The sequence below is a fragment of the Macaca fascicularis genome, chromosome 19 (genome assembly GCF_037993035.2).
Source record: "Macaca fascicularis isolate 582-1 chromosome 19, T2T-MFA8v1.1".
Lineage (NCBI taxonomy): Eukaryota > Metazoa > Chordata > Mammalia > Primates > Cercopithecidae > Macaca > Macaca fascicularis.
In genome coordinates, this window is record NC_088393.1 from 41,300,197 (window position 1) to 41,319,294 (window position 19,098).

A 19,098-nucleotide genomic window follows, 5' to 3' on the forward strand; every position below is an offset into this window, starting at 1 on the left:
GCTTGGTGTTCCAACAATGGAACACTAGGCATAAAATAGTAAGTAATCATTCAAGTTTCATGTCTACTTACTTTATAAAGTAAATTTTCAAATATAATGCAAGTATTCATTAGACCCTCAAGTCTCATTTGTTGCTTAGGGGGTTCTTGTGAACATTTTTTTCATGCCTTCACTATATCTTATATTCAGGAGCAGAGAGGTAACATATAAATAAAAAGATGACGCATGTGTGTTGGCTTAACTTTTGAGTTTGTCACAACTCAGTCACAGATGTTGCTACTAGGGAACAGACACCTATAAAGGGGTAAAAAAAAATGACATTCAGTTCAGCTGATCTCTGCAACCTAATCCAAGTGAAATTTTAATAACTAGACAGCAATCCCTGCTGTTAGATGATCTGGGACTGGTTTTACTATGGCAAATAACTGAATGGAGTTTCACATATCTTTTTAAAATGAAGAATTTGAAATGACAACACCATCTTAGAGGTGTGGGGCTCTCGCAGAAGTGAATTTAGGTAAAAGACTGATGACAAGGTTTCGTTATGTCTGGGAAGTAACATTTAACGGCAGGCAAAGAGATACGTTTCCCACCAAAATTGAATGCCACTACCATCTGCAACCCCACAGAGGCTCAGCTACCTAAAATGGAAATGAAAATATAATGTATGGAAATATTCTCTTAGAAAAACTCCTTAAGGCTTCACATGTATTAATGTATTAGTTTGCAAACATTAAGATCAAAGCCAAAGCAACAAATACATCCTAAAAAGTTTTTCGTCAGATTTTTATTAACGATATACAAGTAGCAGGGCATAAAAAATTAATAGGTCCAAGCCTTGAAATGTCAAACCCAATGATCTCTTCCATGCTCACCTCTTTTGCTTTTTTGTTTCAGTCTTGCTGGCACTGGGTCTTCTTGCCTTGAGCGACTCTACACGGTTAAAAAAAGGAGAAAGAAAGGTTAACAGATGGTTTAAGAGCCCCTCATCTGTTGCAGTAAGTTAAAAAATAGCAAAGGAAGGAGAATAGGATCCAAGGTGTCAAAAACGCTAGGCCTAAATTCATAGACGTGTAATTTCAAGCCTTTAGGCTTACCCAATAAACAGTTAAATATTCAGTTTTAAATAAAATCTACTGTAGGTTTCTTTAAAAAAAAAAAAAAACACCAATTTGCTTATAATATTGCTAACTCAAGTTTAAAATTCAGTTTCTCTTCCTTTTTAAGCCTTTAAAATGCTGTACATTGTCCTTCTACCCTCATTAGCCTGTCTATGCAATTCCATGCACCCAAATCTTTTATTTCCAAGAAGCCTAACTAATCTGTTGGAGCAGCCACCACAAAGCAGAGATAGAAATGTGGTACTCACGTCTGTACTCCCAGCACTTTGGGAGGCCAAGGTGGGCAGATCACTTGAGCCCAGGAGTTCGAGACCTGTCTGGCCAACATGGTGAAACCCTATCTCTATTAAAAATACAAAGAAAATGAGCCAGGCATGGTGGTGTGTGCCTGTAATCTGTGCTACTCAGTAAGCTGAGGCAGGAGAATCACTTGAACCCGGGAGGTGGAGGTTGCAGTGAACCAAGATTGTACCACTGCACTCCAGCCTGGGCGACAGAGCAAGACTCCATCTCAAAAAAAAAAAAAAAAGAAAAGAAAAGAAAAAGGAAAAAAAAAAGTGCCTAACACACACTTCCCACTTCCTGGATTCCAAAATATCCCATGGTGCCAAACTTTTAGTCCCTAAATCACTTAAACAATGAAATCAAACCCCAATTGCTAACAGTTCTTTGCACAACATCTGTCTCAGATATTAGCCAGCAACACGAGGCCGGACTTCCTCCTTCCACGCTGTTTAGCATGTGCTGATATAGGAACGGCCTAAAGAACTATGTGAATGCCGGGCGTGGTGGCTCAGCCTATAATTCCAGCACTTCGGGAGGCCGAGGCAGCCGGATCACTTGAAGTCAGGAGTTTGAGACCAGCCTGGCCAACATGGTGAAACCCCATCTCTACTAAAAATACAAAAATGAGCCAGGCGTGGTGGTGCATGCCTATAGTCCCAACTACTCGGGAGGCTGAGGCAGGAGAATCGCTTGAATCCGGGAGGCAGAGGCTGCAGTGAGCAGAGATCACACCACTGCACTCCAGCCTGGGTGACAGAGCAAGACTCCATCTCAAAATAAATACATTTTGACTTGAAATTCTGGAAGAAAAATTTTGCCTGTCTCTAATCTATATTGATTGCAGTATATTGTAAACAGATCGAATGAAGAATGACCATACTAAAGCCGAAACACTCTGCTTAAAGAGAGAACAATGGTAGACACCATCATCAGAGGGACCTGGATGAGGACACTGACCCCAGCAGGGAGCTGTGACGGGAGAGGAGACAGCTTCACCGTGTGCAGAAGAATAAGCTTCCCCCTACTGGACTGGGGGTGGCTCCCATCCCTGGGACCAGTGTCTGTCTCCGGTCCTGAGCCAATCAAGGTAGAGACACTGAGTATGCCTAGGATTGGATGGTCTGAATAATTCCAGCTGTTTTGGGGCTATAGGAAAGATCCCTGGTTATCCTGTACCTGGCCCTGGGGTGACTTAGTACATGGGGAATATTGGCTTGGTGTGTGAGAGTTTGATAAAGGAGATGGTTGTGGGTTGGGCTCCGGGTTGGTTAGTTTGCACGTTAAAGGCATGCTTGCAGGGGAGTCCTTGGCTATCTCCAGGAATTAGCTAGTGCCGGAAGAGGCAGTCTCTCCAGGATCAAGACCCCCAAATGCTAGAGCATCAAGAATCTAGAAAATGAGAAAATAGAGTCAATACAGAGTAGAAATGGTAAGTCTATCTAACTCTTGAGAAATTTTGTCATAAAGGGGAGCAGGGAAACATGGTTATAGAAGGGGCAGACATGATACAAGAAGTGCTTTTTTTTTTGAGATGGTGTCTCACTGTCACCCAGGCTAGAGTGCAGCGGCATGATCTCAACTCACTGCAACCTCTGCCTTCTAGGTTCAAGCAATTCTCCTGCCTTGGCCTCCTGAGTAGCTGGGATTACAGGCATGCACCACCACACCCCGCTAATTTTTGTTTTTTGTGGTTTTTTTTTTTGGTTTTTTTTTGAGACGGACTCTCCCTCTGTCACCCAGGCTGGAGTGCAGTAGCCGGATCTCAGTTCACTGCAAGCTCCACCTCCCAGGTTTACGCTATTCTCCTGCCTCAGCCTCCCGAGTAGCTGGGACTACAGGCGCCCGCCACCTTGCCCGGCTAGTTTTTGTATTTTTTAGTAGAGACGAGGTTTCACCATGTTAGCCAGGATGATCTCGATCTCCTGACCTCGTGATCCACCCGTCTCAGCCTCCCAATTTTTGTATTTTTAATAGAGACATGGTTTCTCCATGTTGGTCAGGCTGGTCTCGAACTCTTGACCTCAAGTGATCTGCCCACCTCGGCCTCCCAAAGTGCTGGGATTACAGGCATGAGCCACCGTGCCTGGCCAAGAAGTGCTTTTAAGAAGAGAGAGAGAGTATAACATGCTTTTATGCTGCTGGGAAGCAAGGAGTAGAGAGAAAAAGGGATGAGTGGGAGAATGAAGCGATGAGCCACTAAGCGGGAAGAGGGATGGGGCGCAGTGCATGAGCAGGGGCTGCTTGCAGCACCAGGAGAGCCAGGGTGGGAACAGAGGCAGGGAGGCTGGTGTTTTTCATAAGATGGCTGGGTGATGAGACAGTTCTCATTTTACTGCTTCTTGTTTCTCAGTGAAATAGACAAGGTTATCTACTGAAAGGCGAGGAAGGGAAAGGGTGTTGATGACTGAGGGAGATGGCATGAAACAGCGATTTTGGAGAGTGGCAGAGTGAGCCAACTGGGGAGATGGATTTGTGTTGCTGAGCCGTGCTACGGGCCCACGTGTGGTCGGTCTGTGGTCCTAAAGTTAAAGTTGGGCTAAGTTAGGATGGTATTGGTTGAGGGAGTTCTGAGTACTCTAATAAGAGGGTATAGCTCTAAGTATTCTAAGAAGAGGGTAGAACTGTCTACACACATATAGCTAGTTATATTTCTAGCTACCTAAAGAGGACCAGAATGATTTGGCTCAAACGAGAAAAGAAATTGTCTCCATGAAATGAAATTATGGGTAGTCTTTCTTAACCTCTTTACATGTTTCAGAATTTTCATAACATGCTCCAAATAGTATATATTTCAATATATAAACAGATGAAAATAATAAAGCTATTTCAAAAATCAGGGAAAAAAATTTAAAACCCAGCAAAATGAGGTTTCGCTGGGAAAGAAAGCAGCTAACCTAATTTCCTGTAGAAAAACCGCTATCCTAAATGTGAATGCTTTCTTGACTATTAATTTGGATATAATTATAACCCTCTACAACAGGAGAAAGACTAATGAATCACAGGGGAAAAAAATGAAGGAAAAGCACAATACGGGAAAAACACACCAAAGACAAAACTGCAAAGCTACTGAAAACATAAAAGGATGTCTTAACAGGACACTCATGTTCTCTTGGGAGACTTCCAGGTGAATTGATTGAAGATGATTTTTCCAGCCATTCCTGGAAGGTGGGGTAAAGAAAGAGGAAAAATTCCCTGCCAGGTCAGTCTATGAAATAATATAGTGAAATATGAGGGGAATCTTGGACCGGCTGATACGAAGTCAGAAACCCATGTGAGGGTTGCAGTCTGTTTCCTGTTTTCTCTGCAGTCCTACTCTGTTCTGTGATGGCGGGGACAGATGGGGCCCCACAGCCCCTTCCCTGTCACACGGCAGACTGAGCAAAGGGGACTGATTTGGGAGGGAATGGGGCGCCTCCAGCTTTCTGGGCACTGCAGGCCAGCGGGTTATGGAAGGTCTTGCTTGCCCTGGGCAGCCATGCCAGCTGGTGGCTGGTGCTTTGGAAAGGTCCTCACTGTCAGCCACAGTTGCTTCATCTAAAAACCCAATCTTCTGAAAGTGTCAGTGCTGTTGGAGCTCAACGTTTCTAAGCTTGGCCAAATATGTCAAGAAGGACCGACCTGTGGGCTTAGGGGGAAAAAAAAGCAAATGCCTGCTAAGTTTACACAGACAGATCACGTTTTAGTTTAATCTTAGCCTTTCGTTTTGTTGGAAGACATGGAGAAGGCGCACGATGGAAAGACCCTTCACCTCCTCCCACTTTAAATTTTAGGGATGATAAATTACCGTGAAATTAATTTAGCTTTGCTATTACACTTTTACCATGAGTCCCGAGCCAAGGACATTTTTATGTTAAAAGTCTTTGTAGATGTAACATTTTTGTATGCCTGAAATACCTCTGTGTATAATATTGATATTGGAAAAATCTATTAATATTTTATAAAATGATATGTCTGGTACGGCATTTGGCTTCTTCTGGGGGAAAAGAACATAATTCTGCAAAATGTTAGAAATTCTACTAGAGAGGCTGCGCAAGCATGACAGATACAGTAATTCCGGTAAGTGTAGGTAGAGATCTTCTTGAATGGGGAACTACATTTGAAAAGATCATTTCTGATATAATTGGAAACTGGGGGGATTCTTAAAGACTCTCCAAAAAAAAATCCCACTTTTCCTGAGTACTTTGCTTCTTAGGCAGAAAAATAATTAACTCCTAAAGCCATCCCATTGGCACAAAGAGAGTCAGGGGTTCTCTCTGGAATTTTGTTATAATAGGGCTCGGCACATTCTAGCGTGATTGTTGGTTTCAGACACTTGCCACCTGTGTGTGAAAGTAAGAGGAATGCTACTTTGCCTGACCTCATTTAAGAACAAGAACGCACATTCTTTTAGAGTTTAAAACTCAGGACTCATGTTTAATCTTTCAATCTCCCATCTTCCCAGGGCGCCTTCAGCTTTCATCAGTGCTTTTCTCATAGTCATGCCTCTTATAGTTTTATAATTTTTAAAAGGCAATACTAGATGAGTTTAAGGCCCTGGTATCCATTTTCCATTAAATAAAGTGTCAAAACTCCTGATGCTGTACTGTACAGTCACCGCCATGCCAACAGTTTTAATTTTAAACCCATTTTCCCCATTCTGATGATATGAGAACTTCACCCATGGCACTACTACCTTATAACTTTCATTTTTAATTAAAGAAGTTAAATTGGCAACAGAAAACACTTTGCTTTCACATTAGCTTTGTTAATAAAAAGTGAAAGTTTAAAGCAGTGTACTTGTGGATGAAATCAAGTTCCAAGTTCCAGTTTCCCATTTATCTCATGAAAGCATCAAGCTAAAGGTCTATGCTTATGACAATCTTAAAACAAAAGGAACAAGGAAAGATGAAAATATTTAAAACCCAACTATTTTCAGCTGATGGCAAGTCAAAAAACTACACTAGATATTTTAATACAGCAAAGATTCCATCCTTCTAGACACTTTGCAAAATCATATTAGATAACTAGTCATGAGGGGCAGCGAAAATCTCAAAGAAAGTGAAATAAAAATAATTATAATTAAAGCCCAGGCGTGGTGGCTCACGTCTGTATTCCCAGCATTTTTGGGAGGCTGAGGTAGGCAGATTACTTCAGGTCAGGAGTTCGAGACCAGCCCGGCCAATATGGTAAAACCCCGTCTCTACTAAAAATACAGAAATTATCCAGATGTGGTGGCGGGTGCCTGTAGTCCCAGCTACTCAGGAGGTTGAGGCACCAGAATCGCTTGAACCTGGGAGGCAGAGGTTGCAGTGAGCCGAGACCGTGCCACTACACTTCAGTCTGGGTGACAGAGCAAGACTCTGTCTCAAAATAATAATAATAATAATAATAGAAACATGTTAGATATTGGTACATAAGAAGGAAAACCTACAATTATCATCTAATTAAAGAAGTAACATTGAGGCAATAACGAACAATATACAGAGGTAAAGCATTTCCATTATCATAGTAGAAACAAATTAAAATACTTTTGGTTTGGTTAGCTTAAAGGGAGGAAAACAATCTGGATGTCTTTTTTTACCAGCTTATTATTATTAAAGCATGAATACTTGGGGTTTATGTAAACTGGTAAAGAAAATATTCAAATTCCCTCTATATATATCTAAAGATATTTATGTATATTACATATATTCATTATATATTATCACATATTACTATCACTAATATATTATGTATGTATTCATTCATTCTAAAATTGGAAAAATGCTCTATTTCTAATTGAGCTAGAAAAACAAAATACAAGATTTCAAATTATTCCTCTAAACTTCTTCCACTTTTTAAAATAGATACCCTTGTTTATTAAAAAAAAAAATAAAAAGCTTTAAAGCTTGAAATGATACTAAAAACACAACCATCATAATAACCAAGAAAAAATAGTCAAAATTATCTTGACACAATTTTATTAGACTTCATGAAGGAAAACTGGAGGATTGACCATGTGGTCATCTCCCCTCTCTCTCTCCCTCTTAAAACCATGCTAAAATTGTAAGGAACTCTAAACAAATGTGTAAGTTCATGAAGATGAAGAGAACCGAAAAGAAGTACATACCTGTAGATAGATGTGTCAAGTGTGGGCCGGATGTGGTGGTTCATGCCTGTAACCCCAGTGCTTTGGGAGGCCAAGGATCTCTTGAGTCTCAGAGTTTGAGACCAGCCTGGGCAACGTAGTAAGACCCCATCTCTACAAAAAAAAAAAAAAATAGAAATTAGTTGGGTGGGGTGGCATGCACCTGTAGTCCCAGCTACTCAGGAGGCTGAGGCTGGAGGATGGAAACATGGTAGATGTGGATGCAGAAGGAAAATCTACAATTAGGCTGAACTACAGTTAGGTTGAGCCTCCTAGGCTTGAGCCCAGGAGTTGGAGACTGCAATGTGCTATGATCACACCACTGTACTGTAGCCTTGGTGACAGAGGAAGACCCTACCTTTTTTTTCTTTTTTTTTTATACTTTAAGTTCTAGGGTACATGTGCACAACGTGCAGGTTTGTTACATATGTATACATGTGCCATGTTGGTGTGCTGCACCCATTAACTCATCATTTATATTAGGTATATCTCCTAATGCTATCCCTCCCCCACCCCCCACTCCCCACAATAGACCCTGGTGTGTGATGTTCCCCTTCCTGTGTCCAAGTGATCTCATTGTTCAGTTCCCACCTATGAGTGAGAACATGTGGTGTTTGGTTTTCTGTTCTTGCGATAGTTTGCTGAGAATGATGGTTTCCAGCTGCATCCATGTCCCTACAAAGGACACGAACTCATCCTTTTTTATGGCTGCATAGTATTCCATGGTGTGTATGTGCCACATTTTCTTAATCTAGTCTGTCACTGATGGACATTTGAGTTGGTTCCAAGTCTGCTATTGTGAATAGTGCTGCAATAAACATACATGTGCATGCGTCTTTATAGCAGCATGATTTATAATCCTTTGGATATATACCCAGTAATGGGATGGCTGGAAGACCCTATCTTTAAAAAAAAAAAAATTAAAATAATTAAAAAAAGACAGAGAGAGAAAGAAAGAAAAAGTGGATGAAGGAGTTCCAGTTCTACTGTTGAGATGGAGAAAGAACATGCTAGCGTATCCCTCCCACTGAACGGAGCTATAAAACATACACAGAATGCATGGATTAGTTCTTTGAGGATTCCAAAGGGAACATGATAAATTGAAGAAAAATAACATAATTTGAAGTATCATCAAATCTTTTTTTTTCCCCCTCCGGTATCCCCCAGCCTGGATGCGACATAGCTGGAGCCTGGAATGGACACGGAGCAGACAGAGAGCTTTGGGACACACCCCCTCGTTCTGGCTTGAAGAGAGGAAAGGCATCTGCCAACACTCCGAGTTAAGTAGGAGAAATATTGCCCACACCCCATCATCAAATTTTTTGTCATTCATTCCCTCACAGCTCAGCCCAGAGCTACCCATAGGTGCCTAAAATTCTGAGGGAGAGGAAATTTCCTCTCTAATCAGGAGATGTCCCAACAGGAAGGGACAAACCCTGTGTCTACTTGTTCTTCCTTTCTTCTCTTCTACCTTCCCATCTGTCTCTCTTACTCTCTCCTCTCCCTCCCCTTGGCCATGGGAAGTGCATGGCAGAGCGTGATAAATAAAGCCTCCACTTTCTGACCTGAGAACTGAAAATGGAGCACCCAGAGAACATAAAAATACCTGAGAGATTGTGAAGAAATAGGAGTTGGAGACGACCACCCCATAAAGTCATTTATGAACTCCTGGGCAAGCTCCTGAGCTGCAAATGCGTGGATCTAATCCAAAACCACTCACCATAGACTTTGTGAACTGAACAACAGAATAAAGCACAGCCCAGATCCCAGACTGACCACTGGTGGAGCACATCTGGGACAGATCTGATAGCACTGCAAAGACTTTGAAAATCCAATTCACATTGACCTAAACCTTTACATCTGGTTGGAACATGCAGCCTGAATCCAACTAGGTAGGTAAAGGTTTGATATTTAAAAATAACTATAACATAAAGGGCGGGGGCAAGGAAAGTAATTGTAGGACCTATGTGGTGGTTAGGTTTCTTCTCCATTGCTTCTGGCATAGTAAAATATTGATTCTAAATAGACAGAAAAGTTAAGTATGTTTATTGGAATCCCTAGAGCAATGAAACCATACTAAGAAATAGATATCGAAAACAAAATAGATACATTAAAATGGAATATTTAAAACCTTTAAATATGACACAAATATTTGTAGCAATTTTTTTTAGTAGCCAAAAACAGGAATCAGCCTAGATGTTCTTAAATAGTTGAATGGATATCTTAGTCCATTTTGTACTGCTATTACAGAAGACTTGAGATCAGGTAATTTCTAATGAACAGAAATACGTGTCTCACAATTCTGGAGACTGAGAAGTCCAAGATCAAAGGGCCAGCATCTGGCGATCTGGTGGAGGCCTTTTTGCTGCATCATCTCATGGCAGAAAGGCAAAGAGAGAGGGAGAAAGGGAGGAAGAGGGAGCAGAACTTTTCCTTTTATGAGAAACCCACTCCCTTGATAAAACCATTAATGCATTCATGAGGATGGTGTCCCCGTGACTGAAACATCTTTCATTAGGCCTCACCTCCCAACAGCACCACATTGGAGATTGAGCTTCCAACATGTGAACTCTGGGGGGACACATTTAAACCAGTGCAATGGGTAAGCAATCTGTGGTATGTATCTACCATAAAATATTACCCAGCAATAAAAAGAAACAAACTATTGATACACACAACTTAAATGAATCTTCAGAAATTATGCTGAGTGTAAAAAGCCTATCCCAAAAGATTACCAAATATATTATTTCACTTATACAACATTTTTATTTGTTTGGTTATTTATTTATTTAATTTATTACCTTACTTATTTTAGAGACACGGTTTCACACTCTGTCACCCAGGCTAAAGTGCAGTGGCATGATCGTAGCTCACTGCAACCTTGTACTCCTGGGCTCAATTCATCCTCCAGCCTCAGCCTCCCAAGTAGTTGAGACTACAGGTGCACACCATCGTGCCTATTAGAGACAAGGTCTCACTATGTTGCCCAGGCTGGGCTTGAACTCCTGGCCTCCAGGGATGCTCTTGCCTTGGCCTCCTGAAATGCTGAGATTACAGGATTAAGCTACCATACCTGGCAAACATTTTTGAAATGAGAAAATTTTAGGAAAGGAATGAAAGATTAATGGTTGCCAGCAGTTCAGAATGGGGAAACCAGAAGAAAGTGGGTATGGTTTTAAAAAGAAAGTACAAGAGCTTCTCAGGTTCTTTGTGGTATTGGAACTGTTCAGAATCTTGAGAAGGTGATGGGAACACAAACATATACAGGTGATTAAATTGTACAGAACTGAATGCACACAAATAAACACAAATAAAACTGGGAAAATCTGAATAAGATTACTGGATTGTACTAATGTCGAATTCCTGGTTGTGACGTTATATTATAGTTTTCCAAAATGTTATCACTGAGGAAAACTGAGAAAACTGTACGAGAGATCTCTTTGAATTATTTGTTACACCTTCATGTAAAACTATAATTAATTTAATAAAATGTTCAAATAAAAAATTTAAAAATGTTTTAAAAGCCCAAAAGAAGGCAGGAAGAAGTAAACAAAGGAAATAAAAAGAGAGGGAATAAACAGAAAAAAGTTAAATGGTGGGCCAATTAACATATATTTATAATTGATTAAATGTAAACAGTTTAGATACACCAATTAAAAGACAGATACTGTAGAATAGATAAGAGTGGTCGAACTATATGCTGTTTACAAGAAACTTACTTTCAATATAATAGCATAGATAAGTTAAAAGTAAAAGGATGGAAAACGATATACCATAATAATACTAATCAAAAGAAAGCTCAAGTAGCTATATCAAAATTAGACAAAGTAGCTAGTAAGCCAAAAAGCTGGTCCAAAAAACAGAAAGACATTACTTTTTTTTTTTTTGAGACAATTTCACTGGGTCACCTAGGCTGGAGTGCAGTGGTCCAATCTGGCTCACTGCAACCCCTGCCCAGAAAGACATTACTTAATGATTAAAGGATCAATTTACTAAGAAAATATAGCAATCCAAAATATGTATGGAACTAACAATAGAGCTTCAAAATACATGAAGCAAAAACTGAACTCTTGGAAATTTAAAATATAATTATTAAAATAAAAAATTCAATCTATCCCAAAATCTGGAAGTTTAAATCAAAGAAGTTTGATATACTTACAGAAAAATGAAGGAAAGGAGGAAAGAAATTAAAAGAAAGAAAATAGGAGAGAAATTTTAAAAGAATTAGATCAACTAGGGTCGGAAACTATCAAAGAAACAATGCAAGAACAAATTCCAAAACCAGAGACAATGAGTTGCCAAGTCAAAATGTCTCCCTGAGAGATCAGCACAATTAATGAAACAATATTTACTCCAAGGTTCATCTCTGTAAAATTTCAGAATTCCAAGGATTAAAAGAAAATTCTAAGAAAAACAGGTAACATACACAGAAAAAGCTGAATGGTATTAGACTTCTTAATAGCACCATTGGCTTCCATTACTGCTATTGAGAAGTCAGCTGTCAATCTAAATTATGTTGTTTTTATGTAATCTGCCTTTACTCCCTAGATATTTTTAAGATTTTAAAGATCTCTTCACATTGAATTATCTGTTATTTTATCATGAAAGGTCTCAAGGGGAGTTTTATTTTGTTTTGTCCTGTTCTCTATCCTACTTGAGATCATTATGATTCCTGAATGTGAGGTTTCATTTTTTTCATGAGTTCTAGAAAATTCTAGTATATCGCTCTGCCATTTTTCTTTTGGATACTCTTCTTTTTCATTCTATTTATTCTCTTTTTCTAGAATTCCAATGAAATGTATATTAGGCATTCTTACCCTATCCTTTATGTCTTTTAGCCTGTCCTTCATATTTCCTATGTCCTTGTTTCTCTGTACTGGATTCTGGATAGCCGAGCTCTGCCTTCCTGTTTGCTAGTTCTCTCTTCAGCTATGTCTAATCTGCTGTTTAACCATGAGCTTCTTATTTCAATGTTTTTTTTTTTTTTCATTTTTAGAAGTTCTATTTGAATATTTTTCAAAACTACCTGATCTTTTTTCTGAGTTTACAGTTTTGTTTTCTTCTTTTATTTCTTTAGACATGATAGCACATTTATTTTATATTCTATGTCTTAAAATTTATAGTAGCTGAAGTCTTTGGGGACCTAATTTCTACTCTTTGTTGTTTCTGCTAACTTTCATTTGCAATGGCATGTTTGCTTGTGTTTTTCTTGATTTTTCAATATCAGCTTATGTTTATCAGGACTTGTCTGTGGAGATTTCATGAGGCCTGGCTTGGGAGTGCATGCCTCCAGAGAAGATCTGCATTTGCTTATTTCAGGTACCTGAAGATATTCCCAATACAGGACCACTTTACATTACTTTATTGGCTCAAGGATTATGGACTGTGCCAGTGCCATAAATTAGAATGTCACACCTTATGAAGGCTGGCCTGAATTCTAAATTATCAGGGGAAGTTTCTTTTTCTAATTCTGCCCAGGGTCCAAGCTGAGAAAACCATGTTTCCTTACTGGATCATCTCTTTTAACTGCACAGATGTGTCTCTAGATCAACACTGTTCAACCCTCTAAACTTTCACAGGCCAAGGCCCTTGGACCCAGCAGGTAAAACTCAAGACTCCAGATGGTGGGAAATTATCAGGCAACCTTAGATGGCCATTTTGTGACAAAAATATTTTGGGATATCTAGTCTATCATATTGTGAGAAATGGAAATAACCAGTCCTTCTTTTCACTTCCTCTAGATTTTGAGAGTAGAACTTCTGAGTAACCGTAAGTGAGACAAAATCCTCTTCCCACACAGGAAAATACAATTTGGCATTTGAGAAAAGGAATTTGGGCCACCATCTTTTTCTTAGAGGAATCTAATTAAACTACTATCTCTTGTATTCAAGAAACATTTACCTGAAGTTCAATAATTTCTATCATTTCATTTTGTTGTATTTTGAACATTACATTCAAAGAAAATTAAACATATGGCCCATAATTTTTAAAAACAAACTTTATTTTTTAGAACAGCTTTATGTTCATAGCAAAATTGAGAGGAAGGTACAGACATTTCCCGTATACCCTCTACCCCCACCCATGCACAGCCTCCCCTATTGTCAACATCTCCTACCAATGTGGTATGTTTGCTATAACTGATGAACCCACATTGAAACAGTATTGTTGCCTAGAGTCCATACTTTACATTAGGGTTCATTGTTGGTCTTATACATTCTATAAGTTTGGGCAAATGTATAATGACATAAATCCACAATTGTTGTATTATACTAAATAGTTTCATGGCCCTAAAAATCCTCTGTGCTCTCCCTATTCATCTTTTTGTCCCTACTAATCCCTGGAAACCACTGACTTGTTTACTGTCTCCATAGTTTTGCCCTTTACAAAATGTCGTGTAGTTGGAATCACATAGTGTGTAGCCTTTTCAGATTGGCTTATTTTACTTAGTAATATGCATTTAAGCTTCCTCCATGTCTATTCATGGGTTGGTAGCTCATTTCTCTTTCGTGCTGAATAATATTCCATTCTCTGGATGTACTAGTCTATAAAGACTGAAAGAGGTGCCTACTTCTTCAAATGCACAGACACCAACACAAGCCCACAAGGAGCATGAGTAATCAGGGAAACATAGTACCACCAAAGTAACAACATAAAGCATCAGTAACCAATCTTTAAAAAATGGAGATCTATGAACTGCCTGATAAACAATTCAAAATAATCACTTAAAGAAACTCAGTAAGCTACAGAGAATACAGAGAGACAACGAAACAAAATCAGAAAAATAGACTTAGTCGCTTAACAAATAGAATAAAAGCCATCAAAAAGAACCAATAAGAAATTCTGGGCCTAAAGAACACATGACTGAATTGAGAAACTTCATATAAAGTTTTAACAGCAGACTTGGTCAAGTAGAAGAACATATGCAAATCAATAAATGTAATACACACATTAACAGAATACAGGATAAAATCACATGATTATATCAACAAATGCAGAAAAAGCATTTGGCAAAATTCAACATCATTTCATAATTAAAAACTCTTAACAGATTAGGTGAAGAAGGAATATACCTCAACATGATAAAAACCATATGTGCCAAGCCCACAGTTAACAACATACTCAATGGCAAAAAGCTAAAAGCTTTTCTTCTGAGATAAGACAACGATGCCAATTCAATTTAATAAAGGCATTCAAATAAGAAAGGAAGAAGAAAAATTGCCTCTGTTTGAAGAGGTTGCATATAGAAAACTCTAAAGACTCCACCAAAACATGTTCAGGACTAATAAAGGAGTTCAGTGAGGTTGTGGGATACAAAATCAACACAGAACAAGCAGAAGTATTTATATACACTAACAACAAACTATCCAAAAAGAAATCAAGAAAACAATCCCATTTATCATAGCAATAAAAACATAAGATTCTTTATTTATTTATTTATTTATTTTTTTGGTACGGAGCCTTGCTGTGTCGCCCAGCAATATTGGCTCACCGAAACCTCTGCCTTCCGAGTTCAAGCAATTCTCCTGCCTCAGCCTCCTGAGTAGCTGGGATTACAGGCATGAGCCACCATGCCCAACTAATTTTTTTATTTTTAATAGAGACAGGGTTTCACCATGTTGGCCAGGCTGGTCTCAAACTCCTGACCTCAGGTGATCCACCTGCCTTGGCCTCCCAAAGTGCTAGGATTACAAGCATGAGCCACAGTGCCTGGCCAAAAAACATAAGATTCTTAAGAATAAATTTAACTAAGGAGGTGAAACATCTGTACACTGAAAGTGATAAAACATTGATTAAAGAAATTGAAGAAGAAACAAACAAGTGAAAAGATATCCTATGTTCAATAATTGGAACAATTAATATTGTTACAATGTCCATAATACCCAAAGCTGTCTACAGATTCAGTGCAATTCCTATCAAAATTCCATTGGCAATTTTCAAAGAGAAAAAAATACTAAAATTCATATAGAACTGCAAAAAAAACCCAAATAGACAAAGCAATCTTGAGGCAAAAGGAGCAGAGCTAGAGCAAGAACACTACCTGACTTCCAAATATACTACAAAGCTACAGTAATTAAAACAGTATGACACTGGCATCAAAACAGACACACAGACACATAGGAACAGAATAGAGAGCTCAGAAATAAACCTACACATTTATGGTCAGGGGTAGGGTGAGGCAGGGGGATGAGGACATATCAGTCAAAGACTACAAAGTTTTAGCTAGACAGGATGAATAAACACTGGAGAGTTAATGTAAGAATGGTGACTACAGTTAACAGTAATGGATTGTATACTTGAAAATCACTAAAAGCATAGATCTTAAATGTTTTCACCACGAAAAAATCACATCATAACTAAGTGAAAATGAATATGTTAATTAGCTGATTGTGTTAATCATTTCTCAATGTGTGTGTATATGTATTTATTTAAATATCATGTTGTATACTGTAAATATACACAATTTTTGTCAATTATACCTCAACAAAGCTGGAAGGATCCTGGCTAGTAGAGAAACCCCATCTCTACTAATAATACAAAAAATTAGCCAGGCATGGTGGCAGGCGCCTGTAGTCCCAGCTACTCGGGAGGCTGAGGCAGGAGAATGGTGTAAACTTGGGAGGCGGAGCTTGCAGTGAGCCAAGATTGTGCCACTGCACTCCAGCCTGGGCAATAGAGCAAGACTCTGTCTCAAAAAAATTTTAAAAAATAATAATAATAACATCTCCTCTTGCCTGGCATGGTGGTTCACACCTAAAATCCTAGCACTTTGGGAGTCCAAGACAGGAGGATTGCTTGAGACCAGGAGTTCAAGACCAGCCTGGGCAACATGGCAAAACCCTGTCTCTACAAAAAATACAAAAATCAGCCAGGTGTGGTGTTGCACTCCTGTAGTCCCAGCTACTCAGGAGGTTGAGGTGGGAGGATTGCCTGAGCCCAGGAGGCAGAGATTGCAATGAGCCAAGATCGCACCACTGCATTCCAGCCTGGAGGATAGAGCAAGACTCTCTCTCAAAAAAAAAAAAAAATCTTAAAAATAATAGTTTGTACCTATGTATCTACCTTCACTTTATTCCTAAACCTCACTAAAATTATAGTAAAGTTATTTTCTCAAAAAAATAAATATCACCATAAACCTTCAAGAAGAGAAAAAAAACAACACCACCACATTTTTAGAAACTGGAAAGCAGGTGAAGAATGACTTTGCAGATACTAGAATCCAAGTCTTGACCCGAGAACTTACCTAATGTACACCACGCTGCCCTCCAAATCCTTCCATCTGTGCAAATCCCATTCACAAAGTCGTCCTCATTTTCAACATTAGCAAGATTCCAGTCCAACCTCAATTCATTTAAAAATCCTGCCTCCATGACCCCAATAATAATAACAAACCATTACCTATAGAACATTTGCAAAGTGCCCCCATGTAATGACGTAATGACAAGCCTTTAAAAAAACAAAAAACAAAAACAGGATCTCACTGTGTTGCCCAGGCTGGAGTGCAGTGGCATGATCTCGGCTGACTGCAACCTCTGCCTCCCGGGCTCAAGCAATCCTCCCACGTCAGCTTCCTGAGTAGCTAGGACTACAGGTGCATGCCACCACACCCAGCTAATTTTTTTTTTTTTTTTTTTTTAGAGACAGGGTTTTGCCATTTTGGCCAAGCTGGTCTTGAACTCCTGGGCTCAAGCAACCCTCCCCGCTCGGCCTCCCAAAGTGCTGGGATTATAGATGTGAGTCACCATGCCTGTCTTATTTGTTTCTTGACTTTGGTGGTGGTGACTTTTAAATAATTTTTTTTAAATAAAAAAGATGAAAAAAGAGAAAACAATAATGATAAAATGACCAAAATATACCCACAATTTAAATTTATATACTGATTTTGTTCTATTAAGATCCCACGTTGGGGGTTTTCTGAGGTCTAGTCAGATCCATGGCCCCAAATCAGCCATACTTAGCACGACTTACTCACTCTTCCATGCGCTCACCTCTTTACCTCCTTCTGCCATCTAAGGACAACCTGGTGACACAGCCGACGTTCCACCTTTATCAGGTTTCCAGGGGAACAGGACTAAAAAGTTAACCCAAGGTCAAATTTGTTCATAAAGAAAGTGAAGAAGTTTTTATCTCTTTGTGTGCTTTTTAAATCCATTACCCACACCTTCTAAGGATGAGAAGAATAGCATTTATTTGCACAACACCTTTGAGATACTTCATGCATAGAAAATGGCAAGTAAATAAGGTATCAAGTTCTCCTTCAGCACTGATGATATTTGGTACTTGAGGTAAAAGTGTATTAACTTCCTTATTTATATGAAGATGATATGAAACAGAGATGTTTAGTGGTATTCTCTAGGTCACACAGAGGGCTGGATGCTCCTGTGGGCCACCCAGTAAAATTTTCTTTTCCTTTTTTTTTTTTGGAGATAGGGTCTTGCTCTGTTGCCCAGGCTGGAGTGCAATGCCGCGATCTTGGCTCACTGCAGGCTTGAACTCCCTGGATTAAGCCATCCTCCCACCTCAGCCTCCTGAGTAGCTGGGACCACAGGCACGAGCCACCATGCCTGGCTAAATTTTTTGTATTTTTTATAGAGACTAGGTCTCACCATGTTGCCCAGGCTGGTCTTGAACTCCTGGGTTCAAGCCAATCTGCCTGCCTTGGCCTCACAAAGTGCTGGGATTACCGGCATGAGCCACCATGCCTGGCCCAATGAAATTTCTTGCCAGTACAATTCCACTGTTTGCTTTGTTTTCAATGCCATCTTTAGAAATGTGTTTTATTTTAAATTTTCCCTTCTGTTGCCTTTCTCCCTTGGCTTTTTGGCCAGGACCAGAGAAGGAGTACATTGTTTCTGAATTATAGCAATTAACAGTATATTCTGAATGGCGTGTTCTCTCGTTTAAGTTCCTCCCCCCGCCCAAAACCAGAAGAGATTTTGACAGAACTAGGACATGGGAAGCAAAAAAGTCAATTAAAGTGCTTTTTTTCAAGAGCCACATAAACATTATAAAAGTGCCACATACTTGAGCCATTTTAGCAGTTTTCCATCTGGTTTTGTTGTCTCAAAAAGCAGGAAGTTTTTTCTGACATTGCTGTGAATTGTTCTAAGTCGCTTTTAGATCATCACAAGGAGTCGGGTGGTCCTAAATCTCAACGCTTCACTCTGGTGCTGAAGTTCAGAGCGGCATGAACTCATTCATTTGGTTATGTGTGCTCCCTTTTGGCATGAAAGGGAAAAGAGTGTGGACTCTTCCTCAGCAAAGCGGAATAGCACTGTGGATTGTCCTTCAAATACATTTTCCACAGTCACTGATCTCTTCTTGGGCAGAAACAGGCTGAACATCCAGACATTCAGGAGATTATAAATCGAATCTTTCATCTTCTGCTAATACGGCTTTTGGCAATAAAGCCATTATCATGAAGTGCCATAAAAGGCAATTTTTTTTTTTCGTCTGTTGCCTACTCAGCATGGAGTTTATTGCTATAAAAAGTCTGATTGCTAAATGCTAAACCAGGCAGGTCACCCTGCAATATGTGGAAAGATGGGTCTCTGATATGCCACCTGCTGTCATACAGGACAAATGGCA

The 19,098-nt window shown here is 39.3% G+C and overlaps 1 long non-coding RNA gene across 2 annotated transcripts in view; it reads right to left on the bottom strand.

Moving 5' to 3' along the window:
* Positions 1-19,098, bottom strand: part of LOC123570321 (uncharacterized) — a 67,233-nt gene that overhangs the window by 2,462 nt on the left and 45,673 nt on the right. For both annotated transcript variants that reach the window (XR_006694417.3, XR_012427430.1), the window contains 2 exons: positions 7,495-7,626; positions 876-933 (listed from right to left, as the gene is read on the bottom strand). This is a non-coding gene — a long non-coding RNA (uncharacterized lncRNA). The remainder of the gene's footprint in view (positions 1-875; positions 934-7,494; positions 7,627-19,098) is intronic.